Source organism: Mus musculus, chromosome 4, assembly GCF_000001635.26.
Source record: "Mus musculus strain C57BL/6J chromosome 4, GRCm38.p6 C57BL/6J".
NCBI lineage: Eukaryota > Metazoa > Chordata > Mammalia > Rodentia > Muridae > Mus > Mus musculus.
Window position 1 is genome coordinate 137,237,809 of NC_000070.6, and position 15,180 is coordinate 137,252,988.

The following is a 15,180-nucleotide window of genomic DNA, read 5'->3' on the forward strand; positions in this document are numbered from 1 at the left end:
TCTCCTGCATATATCTACACACACACACATAAATAAATAACTGATTTTTTTACAAAGGCCCAGAGACCATTTGATGGAGGAAAGCCAGCTTTTCATCAAATAGCTCTTGAACAACTGTACACCCACATTATAAAAGGAAGAAGAATTTACACCTAGGCCTTATGTTACCTTTTACAAACATTAGCTCATAGGCCTAAACGCAAAACACAAAACTTTAGCATTCCTTTAGCACTTCTATTTATGTCATAGAAAAATCTAAATTACCTAGAGCTCCGTGGTGAGGTTGTTTGTTTGTTTGTTTTGTTGTTGTTGTTGTTTTTCCAAGACAGGGTTTCTCTGTGTAGCCCTGGCTGTCCTGGACCTCACTCTGTAGACCAGGCTGGCCTCGAACTCAGAAATCCTCCTGCCTCTGCCTCCCAAGTGCTGGGATTAAAGGCGTGTGCCACCACTGCCTGGCCCTGAGGTAAGGTTTTAGACACAGCGCTGCCATCTTTTAATGAGGAAACGTACGATCCATCATTAAAACGGACCTCCTTTAGTCAGGCATGGCTGTGCATGCCTGTAATTCTAATAGCTGGGAAGCAACGCAGGAAGGTCAGAAGACCAGGGTCATTCTTGGCTACATTCTGAGTTTAGTCTTAGCCTGGGCTACACGAGGCCCTATCTCAAAAAACAAAACAAAACAAAACAAAACAAAACAAAACAAAACAAAACAAAACAAAAATAATGGTAATAATAATAACAAATTATTATTATCAAATAATAAAAAACATTTTTTTATCTTTTCTGCTGGGTGACAGTGTTAAAGAGAATGGAAAAGAAAATAGAATGTGATGATTTATATGCCTGTAATTCCAGCACTCAGAAGGCAGAGGCAGGAGGATTATCCAGAGTTCCAGGCCACCCTGGGCTATATATCAAGAGCCTGTCTAGAAAAGAGAAAGGGGGAGGGAGGGAGGAAAGGAGGAAAGAGGGGGGAGGGGAGGGGAGGAAGAGAGAATTTTCAAAATGGATACAGATGGCAAATATGCATTTGAAAAGATATTCCATCTCACCCAGCCCTTAGAGCAGCTGAAATCCTAAGATTTGACGTCAGTGAGTGCAGGTGAGGGTTCAGAGCAGCCTCGCTCCAGCCAGAGCAGCGCAGAGCAGTAGAGACACCTTAGAAGACAGCCTGGCAGAGTCATGCAGAAGAAACCAGAGTTTACCATCAGGTCTGGCCTTCACACTTCCGGTATTCACCCAAATGGGCAGAGAAATGTGATCCAAGGGGAATGTGTGCCACCGGTCACAGAATCCTCACAGATCATCCCTTCTCCAGACTGGAAACAAACATGGCGCCTCTTCAAAAGCAGCTAGGTGAACAGTGGCTCCGGCATACAATAAACATCACTTGGCAATAAAAAGATGTTCGCAGTCTAAAGCCACAGAGACCCTCAAGTGCATGTTGCTAAGTAAAAGAAGCCAGCTAGATCCCTTATCCAAATTGTTCTTCAAACTCTCCCAGAGGAGGCTGAGGAACGGATGTCCACACGTATGAGTCCGTGGGAGACATTTTACATTCACACCATGCCACTCTGCTGGTCCTGTACTCATGACCATCTCATCACACAAAATGCATTTATCCTATTTAAAGGCCCTGATAGGCTTACAGTTTCCAAGTCTCTCTGAGGTTCAAGGCTCTTAGCATACACCTACAAAAGAAAAACCAAGTCACACTTGCCCAGTATACAGAAACACACAGAAAGCACCTCCATTTCAAAATTTAAAGGATGATTAAAGAAAGATCAGATAAAAACAGAGCCAAATCCCAGCAGAGAAAAACACCAAACTGTAGACCTATATGTCTAGCATCCAGGGCTTACAGTGACATTATCTGGGCTCCAATGGGCTTGGCTAGTCCTGGTCCCCCAGTTCTTCCCCTCTCCCTGGTCTGCCTCTCCTCAACACCTACGGCTTTCCTCAGAAGACATCTCGTGACCCTGGCATCTACGACAGCCTAGGCCCTCCACTGGACCTCAGGATTCACAGTTACATGCATCTGCATCTCAGAGCCTTCTGACAGGAAACCCAACCCTGCCGCACATCTCCTGGCCCCAGGCTTTTTCTGGAACCCTCAAGCAAGCCCCCACAACACCCCTCATTTTTGCATTCTGCATACCTTAAGAGCTGTACCACATGGATGACACTAAATTCAAGACACAGCCTGCCTCCCTTGGACCATGCTGCACTGGCCTCCATGTGCCCTCCCCCCACCAGCTGAGCCTTCCTAAGACATTTCCCTGCTTTGTCTACAGCTTTAAATTCACTTTCTCCTGTCCTTGACAAACTGCCCATTTCCCACATTGTTCTCTACTCCACCTTCTGCTCAGAATTATCACTGGAAACTTGGCTAAAGGCAGTGAGCAGTAACCATGCAACAGCCTGACTATTAACATTGCCTTGGGATTTCCTCCAACAAACAGACTATCCCTTTACTTTTAAATTCAGCCTTACTGGGGTTCTCAGGATCTAGACAACAGATGACTTGCTGAGATGCAACTCACATGGCCTCTGGCCCACTTCCCAATACTCATTCTTCTCTTAGGAGACCTCGAGCACAATCCTTTCTAACTACACTTCGACCAGCAGTGTGGTCTTCTGAGCTCCCAACAGAATAGTCCATCAAGCTTATGGCATTCTGGAATGTGCCAGTTACCTCCCTCTTGATGTGACATAATACCTGGCAAACCAGCTTAGGGAGGAAGCATTTATTTTGATCCATACTTTAAGTCCACCATGGCTGGGAGAGCATACATGTCTTAATTAGGATTTCTGTTGCTGTTATAAAATACAGTGACCAGAGACTGGAGAGATGGCTCAGTAGTCAAGAGCACTGACTGCTCTTCCAAAGGTCCTGTGTTCAAATCCCAGCAACCACATGGTGGCTCACAACCATCCGTAATGAGATCTGACACCCTCTTCTGGTGCATCTGAAGACAGCTACAGTGTACTTACAGATAACAATAAATAAATCTTTTTAAAAAAAATGGATCCTGGGATAAAACACGGTGACCAAAACAACTTGTGGAAGAAAGGGTTTTTTTACCTTTAGGGATCTACAGTACAGCCCATCACTGATGGCAGTCAGGGCAGGAACCTGGAGGCAGGGGCTGATGCAGGAGCTATGGAAGGGTGCTGCTAACTGGCTTGCTCCTCCTGCTTTCTTATGGCACCCAGACTGGACCATGGGTGGCACCACCTACAGGGAGTCTGGCTTTTCTACAACAATTATTAATCAAGAAAATACACCAGAGGCTTGCTCACAGGTGATTATGGCAGGAGCATCTTCTGAGTTGAGAAAATGACTCCAGCTTGTGTCAAGTTGGCATAAAACAAGCCGGCACACCATGACACCTGTGTTCGGGCACTCCATCTCTTCTCTTCAGCCTGTGATGGGATTCCCCATGGGATGGGGCCACCAACATCCAAGGTGTGTCTTCCCTCCTCTGGCAAACCCTGTGGACACTTTGACAGATGCACCCGGGTGTGTTTCCATGGATACTCTAAGCTCTGTGCAGCTGACCATCAAGATCAACCCTCATTTGAGGCTTCTTTAGCTCTCAGACCTAAACTCCTTCCACTGGCCTCCTGCAAGCCTGCGCCAAAGGCTCCAGAGTGGCATGGTCTACACAGCATTGATCTGACTCTTGGAGCAGCCAGACTTTTTGTATTAATGAATTTTCTCATTGATGTGACATAGTATTCAATAGAAAAAAAAGAGTTAAGACATAAGATAGGACTTATTTTACTCATAGTTTGAAAGGACACAGTCTCCCATGGTGGAGAAAGCACGACAGCCCAAGCAGCTCAGACTAAGGCAGGCTGAGGCAGGAGGATGGCCATGCATTTGAAACAGGCCTAAGCTACATAGTGAGACTCTGTTTCAAAAAGCCAAGGAAAAGCCTCCTGGCCTTAGCAGTTAGGAACAAAGACCACACAGCCAGAGATCTGGGTTCAAATCCTGACCCACCATGCTCTAGCTGAAGGACTTCTGATGAATGACTAGGCTTCTCTGGGCCTCAGTTTTCCTTAGCTGTCAATGGGTGCCTGAGATATCTCCAATCCACTGTGCTTGAAATTAGCATTTGGGGGGGGGGGGTGAGACAGGGTTTCTCAGTATAGCCCTGGCTGTCCTGGAACTCACTTTGTAGACCAGGCTGGCCTCGAACTCAGAAATCTGCCTGCCTCTGCCTCCCGAGTGCGCCACCATGCCCGGCTTGAAATCTTTAAAAATCTTTAAAATATACTTACTGATAAAATAATTTCTCTCTTAGGAACACTGATAATCTTTTTTAAGTAAGCTGATTGTTAGATAATGAACACAGATATATAACGTGTTTTAAATACTCTCTCACTATGTCAGGTTATATCATATAAGGGGTTTTGAATATATTTCTTAATGATTAATTTTTAATATTTTATGCTCTTTTACTATGCTTAATTCCCAAAGAATATTTTGTATGTTTTGAAGCAATTTAGTATTCAACATTAGATATAGGATCCTCGGTTATGGATAGTATTAAATGTTCATTAGTGATTATTTTTAGGGTATGAAAGCTGAACAAATTTTTATGTATTATTTTATTCTCAAAATACTCAACAGTATTAATATGTTTGGTGTATAAAATGCATTTACATAATAAAAAGAATTTAAGAAAAAATAATAAATCATTTTTTAAAAAGAGAGAGAGGTACCTCTAATCATAATGGCTTTGAGGACTAACTCAGCGGGCACATGGGAGATGTCTGAACAGGGCCTGCATACTGCAAGTGATTCATAACACGTAGCCTTAAGGAATGTAGGCCATCACTTAAAGGAGGGAGGGAGAGAAGGGAGAGGGAGGGGGAGAGGGAGAGGGAGAGGGAGAGGAAGAGGGAGAGATCCTATTTTGCCACTGAGATTCTGAAACCCAAGTGATGTGGTCACTTCTAAGGTAATTGTCTCATATGCAAGGAGCTCCTGGGTACATGGCCTGTGCTACATACCAGAGCATCAGAGGGCCACACCCTCTGCTAGGTAGGACCTAGGAGAAGACCCAAGTTCTTTGGGAGGCTGAAGCCCAGCTGGTCCCAGTGAGAGAGAGAACAATGGCCTGGTCTCCACATAAGGCCACCTCTGCAAACCTGTGGACCACAGCAACACACCAAAGCAGGGAAGCCTTCTGTTCACCAAGCCCTGGGAGGGACCCAAGGGTCACACTGTCATCCCACCTGCCTGCAAGGGAGTCCCCAGAATCCACCAATACAAAGTGTTCACAAGTTTCAGACCATGCAACGTGACAAAGGGTACTGTGTGGGAACTCATCTTTCTCGTGCAAGAAATGTCAGGAGACAAACGCAGAGTACAGACCACCCCCACCCAGAAGAGAGCAACTCGGAAGATGGTAATGCCACAGAACAATCCCATACTCCCAGTGTCCTGAAGCCTCAGCACTTGGAACTGGCTCGTGCTGCTAATTCCCTTTGGGACTTTGGGTGTCTATGGAAACAGAGTCTGTGAGCTCTCATGGACCTCATCCAAGGCAAATCCATGGAGTCTCACTCCATGCTAGGGCCTACGCTCTGTCCTACAAAACTTCACGGGAGTCCCATCAGGATATGGAGCAGAACCACTGAGCCAATCGTGGACAGCTTGCTGGAGAGGGGTGGGGCTGGGCTGAGACTCCTCGGATGCATAAGGAGTTTGTTGGTCAGGTGAGCATCCCATCACAGCATCCCGTCACAGCATCCCATCACACAAGTGGTCCCAGAGAATGAGGTGACCTCAAGCAGTACCTTGGCAACTCCAAGAAGCTGGGACAGGATGGGTGCCTGGGGTCCTCAGAACGGTCAGAGGCAGATGTAGGATGCACGTAGCCAGTGCACATCTCAGGCTGAAGCTCATCGTGAAGAGCACTGGATCAAGAGCTGGGGTGTCCTTGGCTGTAACCTAGGAGGCTCAGATTTCATTATGGTTACTTGCTGAGTGCATCTCTGTGAGTCCTCACCTGAGTCTGTTTCCTCAGCTTGCAGTGGAGAAGAACTGCCCCCACCTCACTAGGAGCAGCAAGTGGGGCCCCAGTCTCCATGTTCCCTGGCTAAGAGCAGATGTTTGGGATAGACAACTGCAGCATAGATGCTTGGCTTTCTTTGGAGGCCTTTGCCAAGACACCATGACAGTGCCTGGCCTTGGTGCTGGAGGGACCCTGCACCAAGCACTATGAACTAAGGAGCAAATAAGTTACTGGGCATAGCACCCAGCCTGGTGTCTGGTGCTTACATGTCCCCTAAGGTATGTTCTTGCCATCCTTGCCTGACCCCACAGCAATTCAGGAGATGCAGGACTGTCTTTACTACATGGTAGCAACTGAGTGATGGGGCTAAGTGTCTGTGGGATAGGGGATCTCTGCTGCTAAGACCTACCTCTGACACTGAGGCATGTAAGGGTGTCACTCAGGGCTAAAAAACTCTATTGACTAAGGGAAGACTGAGAAGGCTCAACTGGTCTGGAGGGAGCACTGCTGCAAAACCTAAGTCCCAGAAGGTAGCCAATCAGAGCCAGGCACCTACATCATGCCAACCAATCACAGCCAGGTACTCGGATCTTAAAAGCCAATTAGAGCCAGGCAGATGGTTCTCAGAAGAGTCCAGGTGTGCCTGTTGCAGGCTGTCCCTGGGGTTCTCCTAAGGTGGAAGAGACCCCTGCATTTTTCAACTTGGCTTCCAGGTGACACTGAAGCAGGTAGCCATGGCCTATATGAGAGAGAAGCCTTCCCTCCCGTAAGAGACCACAGGGGAAGCTATCAGGGCCTGAGGATCAGCTAGTATCCACGTTCCAGGCCCCGTCACTCCTGGGTCTGTTTATAGCGGACAAAGAAAGGGGCAGTGGAGCAGACAGACAGCAGACACGGAGCCAGACAACTCCCCAGCCACCCAGCCTGATGCTTGCCTAACTGGGTGGATGACCAAGTCCCTTTGACAGGTGAGTTAGGCAGGGTCACAGGGCAAGGGCACAGCTAGTGTGGGGCAGAGCAGAGCCAAAACTGACGTCTTTGCACCTTGGGGCACACGATTCTCCAAAGAAGTGAAGAGAGAGAAGCAATGGCTGAGAGGGGGTGCAGGGGTGCCCCAGAGGGTCTTGTAGCGTGCCCACCTGGGTGGCTCGGCCAGACTGACTGCTGCAGGCCTAGCGCCTGCCTGTCCCTGTGCCCCATGGTTGCCATGCCGACCCCTGGACTGTGTTTGTGGATGTTGTATTTGATTTCACAAGTTTGGAACTCCAATTACGTCATTTCGCAACACAAGGTTGCCATGACAGCGAGCCCCGTGTCCCTGGGTGGCTCACACCTTGGTAGGAAGAAGAGGGGCCCAAAAAGATCCCCCCCAACAAATTTCTACTCAGGACCCCCTTGAGGCAGGAGGAAGGGGGAATTGCTCAGCCCCTCACAAATCTAACAGCATCTACATCTGGGGAAACTGAGGTCCGAGGGGCACACATCTTCCAACCCTAATGCTGCACCCCCAGAAAAAGAAGGCTTTCACACCTGGTTGACAGGGGTGGAGAAGCCTGACAGCGGGTCTCCAACAACCGGCTTGGCCATCTGTCCTGATGCTCTCCAGGGCTCCCAAGTGGCATCCACGGTTATGCTCTTTCACACAAACCACACACAAAGTCTGGTGTGAGGCAGCTGTGCCGCTAAGAACACTGGCTTTGGCATTGGGCCTGGGTTCAAATGCTGGCTTCCCAGTAACCAAGTGTGTGGTCTCAACAAGCAAGCTGCCAGCTGAGCGTCCATAGAGGGGAAAGCGAGCAGACCCAAAGCAAGTCGCTCCTCCTGTCTTCGGGCTTGGAGGGCTCAGTCAGTGCACATGACATGCACGTTACAATGGAGATGCTAAGTTCACTTCTCTCCTTCCTTCCTTCCTTCCTTCCTTCCTTCTCTCCTCCACTTCCTTTTTCCCTTTTTTCCATCCTACTTCCCTGTTGCTGTGAGTTCTTGCTGTGTGACATCGGGTAGCTGACTTTCCCTTTCTGATCCTGGACACTAGTCACGATTCTTCTCCCTCACCTATTTTCTCATAACTAATTTCTCCTTACCTTGATCCTAATCTCCAATCACAGCTTCTAGCTGTTAGCTTCTATCTACCATACAGTCAAGTGGTAGGTGCTGGGCACAGTTCAGTGTCTCAGGACAATGCTGGTGCATCTGGTCCCCTTTTCATGGTTGCACAGGCAACAAGTGCATGAGTGTTCCCTTGCAGTTCTAGATGGAGACTGGACATCCTTTCTCTGCCTTGATGACGCAGGAGGGCAAAAAAACTCTGGACACCATCAGGTTTCAGTCACAGCTATCCTTGCAAAGGATGTGTCCCCAAACTTTGGGGGACTGGGCTCTTTACTTTCCTATTTTGTAGATGACAAAAGTAAGAACCATAGATGGTGGGCACTTCCAAAGCTTGCAGTGACTATGAATAGTAATTGTAATCCTCTTGAAACACATGCTCACACATGTGCAAACACACACACACACAGAGAGAGAGAGAGAGAGAGAGAGAGAGAGAGAGAGAGAGAGAGAGAGAGAGAGAGAGCAAGGAGCTTTGTAAGTGACAGGCTATGCAGTGGACCACTGTATAGTGGACTTCCTGCCATCCAGCTCACTCCCCGGCCCCACAGACCCTGAGTCAGGACAACACTGGCTGCCTCCTGCCCACACACCCCCAGCTGGCATGACTGGAGTTCTCTGCAAAACTCCATCTGTGCCACATGAGACACACTCTAGGCCAGTGTCCAGTCTGCCCCATAGGTCACTATGGGACCAGCCTTAGCTCAGAACAGGGCCTACTCATGAAAATCCAATTGGTTTAGACTCCAACCCTCTGTCCCCCTCAGCTCCACTCTAAGATCCTGACCCCTGAATCTGTGAGCTGAAGTTGTGTGCCCTCCCAGGTGTTGGGAGAATACTTAGGTGGGCCTGACATGGAGCCCTGCTAGGGACACACAACAGGGAGGCCACCGCCCCTGAAGCCCAGGAGCTTTCTTAGAACCTCACTGGAGCTCTGAGACCCCTCTTTCTGAGAGAACTGCACAGTCAGATGCTGCAGTAGGGTCACCCACAGGCACTGCACTGAGAGACTGTGCTTGAAGAAAGGTACAAGGGGCAGCAAAGAGTCTCTGTGGATGACAGCAAAGGACCACACTTCAGCCAGTCATGCACAGAGGTCAACAGACCTGCAATAGGAACAGCAAGAGAGGCAGAGGCTAGCTCAGCACAGCATCCTAAAGCGGCTGCTGAACAGGTGTTTTAGTTATTTTTCTACTGCTATGATAACACACCATGAACAAAGCAACTTACAGAAGAGTTTGTTGGAGGCTTACAGTTTCTGAGGGTGTGGTGGTTTGAATACGCTTGCCCCAGGACAGAGACCCAGCAGGGTAAACTCCAAATCCTGGAGCTCCATGTCTGACGTCTAGCTTTGCTGACAACAATGAACTTTTCTTGCAGTTGCTTCCATGTGCTGCCTGCAGCTCTCTGTGACAGGTATCCAGGAGAAGGCCTGTACACACACAGGGTCCTGGAGGAATGAAGGACCAAAACCATAGACGTGGTAGCTAAAAAGACAGAGGGGACAGATCAGGGGGCAGCCTAGAGGGCCGTACCAAAGGACATGGAATTAGTCCCTCAGGCCACAGGGTATCATGGAGAGTGCCACAGAGCATTCTCTAGAAAGCACTGATAGGAACAACCTTAAGAGAGGTGAGTTGAGGGGGAGTGGGTTTGAGGTTGAGGTTGTGGTAGGATTGGGGTTGCCTTGAGGTTCCGTTGCTGTTGAGGGTGGATTCAGATTGTTGATGAGTTTGTTTGGGTTGGGTTGAGTTCAGGTTGGGTTTGGGTTGGGTTGTGGTTGAGTTCAGGTTGGGTTTGGGTTGGGTTGTGGTTGGAGATGTAAAAGAAGACAGCATTCTTAATAAACTAAGGAGGGGTGTGTCTGTCCTTTGAGAAGCCTATACACATATCTTCCTGGAGTATGTGCTGCTTTCTCGTCAAGAACATTTCTTTCTTTCCACCCTTGTGCTTAAAAGAAATCTATATTAAGATCTCTTAGTAAGTACCAGCTCTGCTTCAAAAATAATAACAATGATGATAGGTGTGAGTGGTGAGCCAGTGGAGGAAGAGATGGATAAGAGGAGGGGTCTGTGCATGACCAAGGCTCCAGGAAGGACCCCAGGAAGGGGCAGAGTCCATGTAGCCCAGATGGTAATTCTCCTCCCAGAACCAGAAGTATGGAAGTCACTTACATGGGTAGATGGAGCTGGGAGGTTGGGGTGTCCCCCAGGGTTCCGGAGCCTTAGCAGTTACTTCTCTAAGTGTCAGGGAATCCTCTGGGGCCCTGAGAGGGTGGAGAGTGAAGATGGTGATGACCTTGGGAGAGAACGACCCTCAGGAAAGCACTTGATGGAGTCGCAATTGCCTATAGCCAGGAAACGGGGTACCTGCGGCCCATTGGGCAGAGAAGCAGACACCACTCGAGGCTCTGAGGTAATTGGGTGAAGTCGATGGGGCCTACGGGGCCACACAGAGGTAGATAGGAAGGCAAAGATTCTGGAGCCATGCTCAGCACTAGGGCTCAGAGCAAGCAGCCCTCGGGTAGCCAAGCCCTGGGTGGTTACAAGCAGTGGAGAGTATGAGACTGTTATAGACAAAGATCCAGAGAGAAAGAACAGCCAGGTTCCAGATGGGTATCCATGAGGTCCCTAAAGGCACCAGGATGATAAGTTGGTAGAGGACGGTAAGAGCTGCTGTCTTCACAGGATGTCATGGGTATCAGGGTCATGGTGAAGACAAAAGAGAGGAAGACCCCAGCCTGACAGGCATAGAAGTGAGCATCTCAGAGACAGCAGGAAGCTAGGAGGGGTGAACAGCTAAGAGCCCAACCTTCTGAGGGCTGTGATGACACCAGGGCTCAGGGGGAACAGAAAGTGTCCGGTGAGGAAGGGCAGGCAAAAGAGAGAGAATCTGGAGACAGATTTTGCTAACCCAAATGTTCCCGTGGGAGCCACCGATACAGAACTTGGTCTTGGCCAGGCAGCCTGTAGGACTCTCTCCCTGGGTCTCAGTTTCCCCGTCTGAAAAAGAGTGCACTGGTATGGTATCTGGACCTTGGCCTTATCCATGAAGACTCAAGGGCCACACACAAAAGCACTCAGGCTGCCAAGCCCCCTCCCCGGCCCTGCCTGCAGAGTCTCAGAAAATTCAAACCTTCCAAGTTCTCCAGAGGCAGCCTTGGGTCCTGAGGTCAGAGATGACTGAGTCACAGGGAAATTGAGTCTCGGAGGCAGGTGATCCAGTGACACAGGACCCAACACTCTGGTGTCCCCCTCATGAACAGGCTGCTGGTGTCTGCCCTGGGGACTCTGAGGATGTCTATGCCGCTCTCCAGTACCTACAACCCCCTTCTGCCTCCCTGTGCCCCTCATGAGGGGCCTCTGCTCACCTGCTCTGTTCTGTCCCCTGCTCTGTGCTCTGTTCTCCCCACTCAGCTTCCAGGCACAACCCGCCCTGCTCCTGCCCCTCCTCAGTATGCCAAGCAGTGCGAGGTCTGACCTTCCCTCTATGACCTTTCCTTCTGGACACCCTATGCTTGGGGTAGTATCTGGCCTCCCATAACACACAGTCTCCTCCTGTCATAGCCCCCTGTGGGCAAATGGCAGCCGTCACAATGCTTGGAGGAGGGGGAGGTGGTCCCTTCATAGTGTGGCACAATAGAGTTAGAGTCTTCACTTAACAGCTAAGAGGCCACACTGGCAACCCCAAGGTCAGGATCACACAGATGACTGCCATAGCCAGCTCTGGCAGCCAATGATGAAAAGGACACTTATTAGGCACCTGCTGGAGGCCACGCCTGTGTACCGAGACAGATGGTTGTCATGCCAGCACCTCTGCTGTCTCCACTTCCACAGAGGAGCAACTGACACCCAAGGAGAATCCCTAGTCTATGCCCAACCGCTTTCAGCTCAGAGCCGCCCCCAAAGACAGATACTTTGTTTCCTTTATTATTATTATTATTCTTTTGAGACAGGCTTTCCATATGTTACCTTAGCGCTTGAGAAGAACTCCTGTTGTCGAGGACTCCTCCTGCCTCAGCCCCAGAGTAGCTGGGCCTGCAGACTTGCACTAGTGACTCTGGGCCACAGCTGACTCTTCAGGGGATGAGCCTGCCAGGCTCTGTAGCAGGACACTTGTTGTTTGCGACAGTAAAGGCAGATGTTTGGGTTCCCTCCACTCAGATGTTTGACGTGACCTTTCACTTAATCTTCACAACAGTCTCAGAAGCTGGGAGGATCCTTTCCCTCCACGCACAAGGACAGGGGAGTGAGGCGTAAGGAGCTAGAGGGGCCCTTGTCTGGCCAGTGCGGAGCCTCAAGGTCAAAGCCAATGCTCATCTGCTCCCTCTCCCCCAGGGTCTTGACCCCCTTTATGAGAACAAAAGACAAACATGGCAGCAGCCTGTCTCTCTAACTCTTAGAACAATATATGTGGCCACTTGTAAACCTGGGAACCATTTAATGGAGCTGTTGTCTACCCACCGTGCCATGCAGTGGGGACAGCTTTCCAGTGCCTGCCCTCCGGGGACTGCAGCTTCTCTCTAGACAACATTCCGAGACAGGCCCAGCTGGTCACTGGGCAGTGCCCACAGACAGAACCAGTTGATCTCAGAGCCACTGATACCAGGGTGGGGTGTCCCCATCTATGCAACTGCACTTTCCTCCATCAGGTCTGGCTCTCAGCCAGAGGCAGCTGCAGCCTCGAAGGCTGATGGTACCTCTGTGCAGTATTTGGCTTGAGGTATTAGCTCCCAGAGCTCCAACCTGGGCCTCTCTGTGTTCACGAGGTGATCTCTTGAGGCTGCAGAATTCATCGAGTAGTGGGCAATGGGGATAGAGCCAGAGCCCGGGTTCTCCTAGCTTCTCAGCCATTTATCACAGCCCATTGGCTAGAGCACTGGACAGTCCAAGCCCGATCCTTAACCTCTGCAATGGGCTCTAAGCATTCCTGGAACTTATCTGGATGGAGGCGTCTCCAGAGGTCCCTGCTGCTTCCTTCCAGAGTCCTCTAGGTTGAGAAGGGAACTGCACTCTCACGGGGGAGGGCAGTGGGCTTCAGAGTGAGCTGTAGTTGGTTCTATACTGGGCACTCTCTCACTGGTTCATTCACTCAGGAAAGGTTATCCTACAGGCAGTGGCAGACTGGAGGCGTTACATAGTTACATAGTTACTTAGTGGCTCTTGGCTGGAAGCTAGGAGTGGGGGTGGGTGCTATAGGCTAGGAAACAAGAAGGGGCAGACTGAGTCTCGATTGAAAGAGCCTAGAAAGCTAAACGGGCTGAGCATGCACTGAAGTAACTCAGCCACTCTGGAGCCCAGAATCTATCCCCAGCTACGCCAGGATCTTCCCAGCAATGCTGTACCCTGGGCTCCCACGGCTCATCAGTTAAACCCAGCACCAGAGTTCAGAATCTACTTTCACCAGAGCCTTCGTCTGGGCCCAGCCATGGGCCATCCCTGCAAGGCTAGTCAGACATACACCAGTGCTAGGCCACAAGAACCCCAGGTGCTGGTGCCACCTGGCCAATGGGAGGAAGGGGAGTGTGAGCAGGGACAGAAAGACAAGGGTGCTGACTGGAGGTTCCGACCGCAGAGCTGATAGTGAGGTCGGGCAAAGTGACCCCTACACTTTGGTTGGAGAAAATTACTCGTGGTAGTTTGTTTGTTTTTCTTGACAGTGCTGGGGCCAAACCCATCCAGCCATGTAACAACTCTACTACCCAATTCCATCCCAAGCCATGGCTGCTTTACTTTTGCTTGTTTGTTTTGGGGACGATGTCCCTATGAAGCCCAGACTAGCCTCAAACTAGATATTCTTGTACCTAAGTCTTTAAGCACTAGAGTTGTAGGTTCTGAGCACAACACTTAGAGTTTTCTTATTTTGAACTCAGTAACAGTGCTCCCTGCGCAGAGCCATAGATCAGTGTTTGGTTTGGGAGTCGGGGAGGGGGGGTGCTAGCCATTGCTTCCCCAAATTCTTCTATCCCTGACCTGCGAGGGCAAAGGTCACTGGATCTTTTAAAGCTAGATGCTTGCCATGTTAAGAAGTGGAAAACAAAAGACAGATCCAAAAGGATGCAAGAGTTCTGCCTCCATCTGACCTCAGGATCCCCTCCAGTATGCAGGCTGTGACAGCCCTATCACCGTACCCTCCCTGGCGAAGCATCATCCTCCTGTCACCAAACAGACTAGTCCTAAGCCCCAACCGCCCAGCCTCATCTTTTCTCTGGGGTACCGGACTAACTTCCCCTGGGCAGACTTCTACACATCATTCAGGGCCTTCTTTGTCGTCACCTCCTCCAGAAAGCCCTCCTTGATCCACCAGGCAGAGATGGTATTCTCCTCCTTGTCCCTGGAGAACCCTCCACCTTTCCCTCCCTTCACACCAAGACACAACTTCAGTTCTCGAAGGGTCTACTCTCCACCGGGAGAACCTCTCAACACTGGGGTCAGCCTAGAGTCCTCCCAAGACGTAATTTGGGACTTGGGTATAGGCAGTTCTGTGAGAATGGGTTGGATTTCTATGGAGTTAAAAGCCAAAATCTAAGGAACTCTTTCTTCACTTGAAGCTTCCTTGAGTCACTCCATGCAAAGGTGTGACCTGGAAGGTCTGTGAAGTGAGACCAGGTCGAGCCAGCCAGGCATTCCCCTGGTCTCTCATTGGCATTTCCGATGGGCATTTCTTCAGCCCTAAGCCAATCACAGAGCCCAAGGAAATACAGTGCTCTGACTGGAAGATGGGAGTCACAGCTTCCAGTAGATAGAGCTAGTTCACACACACACACACACACACACACACACACACACACGAATGCAGGCACGCACACATGCACATGCATACACGCACCCATACACTCACGCACCTAGACGCGCACACACACATGCATGCTCTCAGGGTAGATCCTGGAGAAAGAGGATGCCCCGGCTAGTTTTACAACAGTTTGACACAACGTAGTTATCTGAAAGGAGGAAACATCAATTGAGGAAATGCATCCATGAGATCCAGCTGTAAGACATTTCTCAATTAGTGATCAATGGGGAGGGACCGCCCATTG

General features: G+C 49.8%; 1 long non-coding RNA gene across 5 annotated transcripts in view; it reads right to left on the reverse strand.

The window, feature by feature from the left end:
• Gm31820 overlaps positions 1-14,953 on the reverse strand; it is a 68,681-nt gene extending 53,728 nt beyond the window's left edge. For 2 of the 5 annotated variants that reach the window (XR_881508.1, XR_881506.1), the window contains exon 1: positions 5,818-12,094. This is a non-coding gene — a long non-coding RNA (predicted gene, 31820). Of the gene's footprint in view, positions 1-5,817; positions 12,095-12,115 lie in introns of those variants that run through there. The other 3 variants (XR_881509.2, XR_390844.2, XR_881507.1) reach the window with 3 other exon arrangements.
• Positions 14,954-15,180: the final 227 nt, after the last annotated feature.